Source organism: Nerophis lumbriciformis, linkage group LG06, assembly GCF_033978685.3.
Source record: "Nerophis lumbriciformis linkage group LG06, RoL_Nlum_v2.1, whole genome shotgun sequence".
NCBI classification, from domain to species: Eukaryota; Metazoa; Chordata; class Actinopteri; order Syngnathiformes; family Syngnathidae; genus Nerophis; species Nerophis lumbriciformis.
The window spans coordinates 25,343,109-25,350,850 of NC_084553.2; the positions used below are offsets into that span (position 1 = coordinate 25,343,109).

Genomic DNA, 7,742 nt, shown 5'->3' on the forward strand with positions numbered 1-7,742 from the left:
ATGATGCGTTCAAGAGCCTTACGGCCTGAGGGAAGAAGCTGTTACAGAACCTGGAGGTTCTGCTTCGGAGGCTGCGGAACCTCTTACGAGTTACGTAATATAAGAATAATTTTCCTGTGATACATGTTTAAAAAGTTATGATTGTCTTAACCTGGTCAAAATGCACTAATTTATGGTCAACCTCTTCAATACAAAGTCATTGGGGCTCAATATTTTATTCATGACCTTTTTTGTTAAAAATGCCATAACTTTATTAATATGTACCCTATTATAAAAAGGTGCCATCAAGCCCCCCGCACCCCAAAATAGATAAGAATTAAACTGTCCGGGTTGAGTTTTTTTTTTACTATAGCCAGAACGATCATAAACAATATGATTACCCAAAAAGTTAACATCCATATGAAGTGACCCCATATATGTAAATACTCTCCATTTATATTATAGTTCCATCCATCTATCTATTTTCTACTGCTTTTCCTTTCCGTGTCGTGGGGGTGCTGGAGCCTATCCCAACTGCGCTAGGGCGGAAGGCGGGGTACACCCTGGACAAGTCAACACAGATCGACAGACTACATTCACACACTCGAGTCAATTTAGTGTTGCCAATCAACCTATCCCCAGTTTGTGATACAACATTTATTTTTTCATTAACAGGATGGACAAAAAGAAAATGACAACATAAGAGGTTAAGAGTTCCCACAAAGAAAATGAAGGACCTGCATAATTCTCCTCCCCCAAATGAGCAATCTGGTAAGTCTCTGTATGTGTGGCGAAGCGGACTACGGTTAAGCCAAATTGCCGTGTTACATGTAGCTAACAAACTGGAAAAAGGACTTTATTAGTTTGTTTAGTATTTAAAGAACAGCTGAGAATGCCACCTTGGGAAAGTCGCCCCAAGAAGGTTAGTAACAGTACCCTAATTGTAATGAGGCCACACACCTCTAAGACAGCGATGGGCAAGCTCACCCTACTGCATATGCTTTAAAATGCATATAGGGATGGGGAGAGGGAATAATCATAACATTGTTGTCCAAATGAGGTGACAAATACCAGTCCAAATTTTTATACTCAAATAAAAAATGTTAAACACTTTCTCTTTTGCACTCTCTCTTTCAGGGTGTTTGGCCTTCGTCAGATGGGAGGACGGTTATACCGGCAAAATCTTTACTGGAGCAGACATTTTGTCAAGAGATGAAACTCCTGTGCAGATCTTAGAACAGGAGATTCTGTTTTAGCAAAGTGGTCAGATGGTAAATTTTATAGGGCAACTGTTGAATATATTTCAGGTAAAGTGACGGGACTTGTAACAGGCAGCAACACTGTTGGAGCACCACCACCACCCTATGGGTAAGATTGACATTTATTACCTCATGCCTATGGGGCTACAAGTTCAAAACTTTTCATCTTTATAAAATCAAATTTGGTGAATTTCCAAACCAAAAAAACAGCATTAACTGAAATATTATTTTATCTGCCATCAAATAATTGTTTCAGTAAATAGTATGTGAATGACAAATACAAATATTTAATGTATTTCATTGCCAAAACCCCAACATCTGTATCCACTTTGATTTCAGGATTAAAAGTTCTGAACTTGTGGACCTTGAAAACAATTATTTGCCATCATTTTATTACTTTTTAATCATGGTCAAAATGTTCATAGAGTGTAAATATCCACTCTACAATCTCATGTGTCAAAACTAGGGAGTAAAAAAAATTAACATTTCATGTCATGGTTACAATTGTTATCACAGTATTGATAAATGTGCTCAAGAAGTACTTGAACACACACTGAAATCTTAAAAACAAGTTTTATTGAGGAAAAAAAATAGTTACACAATATATACTTTCTTAACAGAAGAAATCTACGTTTTGAAACATTCAGTTTCACGTCAAAATATAAATTCCGCATTTTTTTAAATTAAATATAAATTAAAATATATAAAAATATAAATAAAAGTAGTGTAAGGATGGGGGTTGAAGGATGAGTGTCAAAAAACAGAGCTAACTTTGCTTTCTTATCAGCAATCGAGCATTAACTAAACACCCGTGGGTTTTCAGAGCAACACACAACACCAGAAATGTGTCCCGTGAAAACCTGTCCGATCCGGAGCTTTCAACAATAACAAAAGTTCCATGGATGAATTAAGTAAACAATATCAAAAAATAGGATCCAAACAAAATTTATGGAACGCTCGCCTCGGCCGCAGGTACTTGCTGTTGCTCTTGCCTAAACGCCGCACTGAATTTCAGGACAGGGAAACCAAAACAAGCTTGCTAGTTAGCATAATTAGCATCATCAAGCTAGCTTACTTGTTGTTGATACTGTTACGTGATTGGCTGTTGGCTTATCCCTTCCATTGCTCAGTAAATACTGTTAACTGATTGTCTGTTATAGCATGTCCCTCCCATTGCTCAGTGACACTTCCTGTTTTCTGTTTCTTGGGTTCCCAAAGCACAAGTGACCTCATGCAGCGAATCTTGCTTGCTCAAATATTTTATCGAACGCATTTAATATTTATATCGTTATGTGTCTATTGCGATATATATTTATTGTTTTATTGGCCCAGGGCTATGTAGTATTGATTCTTAAAATAATATTTTCGGGGCTTGCGTGGGAGCACTACGTGCAGATAGAAATGTTCCTCTTTTTTGTAAATTTTCTTCTTTTGTCAAAGGGTGCTCACATGCCTGTACTTCCTGTGTGAAAGAAAGTAGTTAAGGTGGAAATCTCAATATGCCATAGTTTAAAAACATTTTTTAATCCAAATATAAGTACTGGTTTGACAGTTTATACTTAATTGTACATTTCATAAATAATCCTGAGATATATAAAGTAATAACTTCTTGGTGATAGTCAATGTTATGTATAACTTAATATTGTAAAATCTGTCATAATCTGTTGGTATTGTTGACTAAGTGAGTTGTCTATTTCCTTGCAGTCAAGAAGATTTCATCTTCAGTATTGGTCCAGTTCCTTTGTCTTTGATGTGAAATGTTTTTGTTTAGGAGTACTGTACAGAATGATTGTAGATATGGTCAATTTTGGTCATGGTACATTTATTTTCATTATTGGTACCGTCCATCATAGAGTGAGGAGAACAAATCATTTATACACTGCTGATTTTGTAGTTTGAGGTCTGTTACTTTTATTATTATTATTATTATTATTATTATTATTATTATTATCATTATAGGTACACTTCAATTGTAAGTGATAGAATCCAAAACAAAAATACATAAAATCACATTGTATGAATTTTTTTAAAAGTAATTAATGTGCATCTTTTTTCATGATATCCATATTTGATACTTCAAATATACTCCCAAAAGAGGTTTCTAGGTGATCAATTCCATGGAAAAAAAATGCAAATTACCTGAAAACATACAATGTGATTTTTTGTTTTGTTTTATATTTTGCAGTCTATTAAATACTTGTTCTCCTCACTGTACATAGACTAAGGTCCACTTTGGCCGCTGGAGGTTAAAATGTGGATCATTTCAGTAATTTTTTTGTAGTTCAGTATTTCTCATCTCTTTTGACAGGAGAGATGCAGGCAACCCATCTGTCGAGGAAACTATCTCATATCGACCGCAGGCAGAAAAATCATGGACGCCATGTGATGGATGTTGGGAGGAGTTCGAAAAAATCCTGCGGGAAAAGCAACAAATCGAAGAAGTCCTCTTGAAAATAGGCAAGTAATTAATGCTAATTTATTCATGATGTAATTATTTTGTTTACGTAAATTTGTGATTTGGCCTTGAACACATTATTTTCTCATTCGGGTATTGTTTGTGCTATTTTTTCCCTTTCAGATCCGGACCAAGTCAGAGTACTCCAAACTCTCTGCGACCTCGTTAGTGACAAATACAGCGACGGCCCTCCTCAACAATCGGGCCAGCAGGAGCTCTTTCCTGAGAGCGGCGTATTCATGTCCTCGTTCCGCCTTGCTGCCATGAGTCATGCTTCAAAGCCCAATTGCATGCGTTTATTCCACGCACTTTTTGACCACTTTTTTACAGTTGAGGAGTGTCAAAATGCTGTCGCTTTTGGTCGCCCTGGAAACAAACCTGTAGGAACAGGAAAGCGCATCCTTGACCGGAAAAAAGTTGAAGAAATCCTAAGTAAGTTTTCCCAAACTGAGGGTGTTTTCAGGCCAAAATTGTGTAACAATAATTAAATAGAAGTTCAATACGAGAAAGTTTGATCCCTTATCGATTATAGCACACGAAAAGCATAACCGAATGTTACATAATTACAGTTTGTGATTGGCCAAAAAACTAGCATTGTGATAAGCAATATAGTATTATGTCCATCAACTTGAAGTGTGGTTGTGTGTATTAATGTACTGTATGTGCAGGGTTTCCACAAGGCATGAAGTCATTAAATGGATTTTGTGTAAATTAAGGCCTTAAATGGCAATAAAAAGCATTAAAAGCGTTGTCCAGAGGCATTTAAAAAATGTAATACAATTGTAGGACATGGCCGATAGTCAATATGTCAAACGGAAAAAATTTTTTTTAAATTAACTTAAGAACCTCAAAATTTCTACATCTGTCTGTGTGTGTGTTTATTCTTTTAGCTGAAGCTGCCAAACTGCATACAAGAGGTATTGTAAGGTGGGAACGCGACAAAAGCACTGCCTCAATACGGCACAATGAAACTGCTCTGGGGGCCTAAACTTTTCCATTCTTTGGTCACTGTAGGCGTGTAGTCCTTAACTGGGACATCATGTCAGGATAATGGGGAAGCTGAGCTTTTTTCATACACGACTCGTTTATTTCAATCACCTCCACTTCAACACATATGAGCTAACTTGGCTAACATTAGCAACTGTCGTGACACAGGCGCCTCAAGTTATGGCTTAGGATGGACAAACAAGGCAATTTTCACAGCAGACCACAACTCTTTTATTCTCTGACGTTCCCACAATAAATTAATACGAGTTCCTTCAGCTGCTGGATACTTGATACATAACTTGCTATTTACTGTAAACATTTTAAACAACAGAGAGGGTGTAAAATACAATATATTCAATATCGGCAAATTAATATAATTGACATAGCTTTTTCTTAATGCATTTTATTGGCATTTTTCCAAATACCGTTCTGTATTTTTCTAAAATGTTTAAATCGATCATCCATGTCCAAACACATGCATAATTTGCAATCCTAGTATGATGTTCATTTATTATTCTATTAAACCTTTTAACTATTTTAAAACAAATTGTAATTGTAAAATGGTATCCTCCAGTTTGTGGCTATTATAAGACATATTTTCAGAGAATATATATATATTTACAGCATGTTTTAAACAGACACAACTAAAAAAATGGCTTATGGGTATATTATATTGATCATCTGATGCAGAATTGGATGTTTGTTTAGAGGGCTTAAGTGCAGTTCTCCTTTAAATTTTTTGATGGACGGAACCTTTTAATTGGCCATTCTACGGCCATGCACACAGTCAAAACACTATATGCTACTCCAGAAAAATAAATAAATAAAAATACATTCTCCAATTAAACAGTTTTGTAAGCCAATTCTAATACACGAGAGAGTAACAGTTAATCTAAACTTTTCAACTAATTAACTTGTCTAATTGTAGGCTTTTGACTATATATAATAACTATATGCAGTCGCACATGGGCATTACATTTTTTTAAGTACCAAAAAAATGGCGTTAAAAAGCATTCAATTAGATTTGCATTATTATTATTATTGCATTGCATAGATTTGATACCTGTAGAAACTCGGATGTGGCAAAATTACGAATGCCTGATTATTATGTTCTTGCCTTACAGCGTATGTCCTGAGATGCGGTACCCTTCCTGATTGGGACAATATTGAGGAGGCCAAGCTCAAGCAAGCTTTGGTAAACAAATGTCGGGCAAGAGCAGGTTTTAAGTAGGCCCTTGTACCTGCCAAGTTCATTCTGGGGTAGGATGTTTCCTTTGTAAACATGTTGATATTTTGGTCTGGGGTTGCGCAGTATATAGTGTATAAAAATGCCCTATGATGTAGCTTTTAGTACCACGTTATACTGTGACAATGCATATTGAGATGTGCTGTGTCTCGCAAATTTGGCACTGATGCAACCTCACTAACAAGCTAGCGGCTAATATCCCTTCACAGTACAAAGCTGTTTCCATTTTAAAAACGGAAATGACGCAGTATGTTAGTAGCTTTTGTAACCAATTTCAAAATGTTTTAATGATCATTTATGTACCAAATGTTATATTGTTATCGCAGGAGGCTGTTCTATTGTTTACAACAGTGTTTCTTAATCATAGGGCTGGGGCCCACTGTTTGGCTGCGAATACCCCTCGGGGGCCGCCAATAAATATCTGTTTCTTAGCTGTGGTCCGTCCATATGGGCCGCAATGGTACTCAGTTGTAATACACTTTAGTGTAATATGACTAATTCAGTGTTTGTATTTGAGTGGGTCCGAGACCCCTCTGTAGTGGAAAAGTTGGTCGGGCCCTGAGGTAAAAAATGTTAAGTATCCTTGGTGTTCAATGTGTGATTATTTTTTATATGTAGACCAGTTCCAAACACCACGGTTACAATTTTATAAATGTATTTCAGTTTTTGCTTGGAATATTTCCAAAATGGAAATTTAGTCATTTACTCACCCTCTTACTGAGATTAAGTCAGGTGTTTTTTTTAACTACAGTACATGGTTTGCTCAACAAGGAGTTAAAAAAAACTACACCGGACTTTTTCACAACAACAAAGTGAGTACTTAAGGTTAAATTCATTTAGTTTTGTATTTGTTTTATTTTTTGTATATTGTTTTCTATGTTGTTTTAATTATTGTGAATGTCAATATGTACATTATGTATGTACTAATTAACTACATTTAAATTGTTGTATTTAATCTATTTTTATATCTTATATTTTGTATTTGTATATGTGTGTAGCCAAATAAAGTGATACACCGCTCAATATTTTAGTATTTTTTTAGTGTTATTTCTAATTAAGTCAGATAATGAATATTTAAATTGCACTCTCAATGTGTTCTCATTATTCTCAAATTTGAGATATGATGGCTTTGTTAAGACATTTAAGAGAAATAATCAAGACATGAAAGAGACATACATAAGATCTCTTTTATTGCTCATACATCTAATTTCTTTCTCTTTAATTCTCCTTCAAAATAAATGAGACATACAGTTAGGTCCATAAATATTTGGACATTGACACAATTTTCAGTATTCCAGCTCTGTACAACACCACAATGGATTTGAAATGAAACAATCAAGATCTGCTTTAAATGCAGACTTTGAGCTTTAATTTGAGGGTATTTACATCCAAATCAGGTGAACGGTATAGGAATTAAAACACATTTTATATGTGCCTTCCACTTTTTAAGGGACCAAAAGTAATTGGACAATTGGCTACTCAGCTGTTCCATGGCCACGTTTGTGTTATTCCCTTGTTTTTTTTTCATTTATTTCATTTACAAAGAGCAGATAAAAGGCCTAGATGGCATTTCAAGTGTGGTATATTCATTTGGAATCTGGGGAGGTCATCTCTTAATATGATGTCCAAAGAGCTGTCACTATCAGTGAAGCAAGCCATCATTAGGCTGAAAAATCAAAACAAAGCCATCAGATAGATAGCAAAAACATGAGGTGTGGCCAAATCAACTGTTTGGTACATTCTTAAAAAGAGAGAACACACTGCTGAGCTCAGCAACACCAAAAGACCTGGAAGACCACGGAAAACAAGTGTGGTG

At 35.5% G+C, this 7,742-nt stretch overlaps 1 long non-coding RNA gene across 1 annotated transcript; it reads left to right on the plus strand.

Annotated features, from left to right (window-relative positions):
- Positions 1 to 3,606: 3,606 nt before the first annotated feature.
- LOC140678845 (uncharacterized) lies at positions 3,607 to 5,988 on the plus strand. Its single transcript, XR_012050490.1, has 3 exons — positions 3,607 to 3,695; positions 3,817 to 4,125; positions 5,805 to 5,988. It is a non-coding gene; the product is annotated as an uncharacterized lncRNA (long non-coding RNA).
- The last annotated feature ends 1,754 nt before the right edge of the window (positions 5,989 to 7,742 follow it).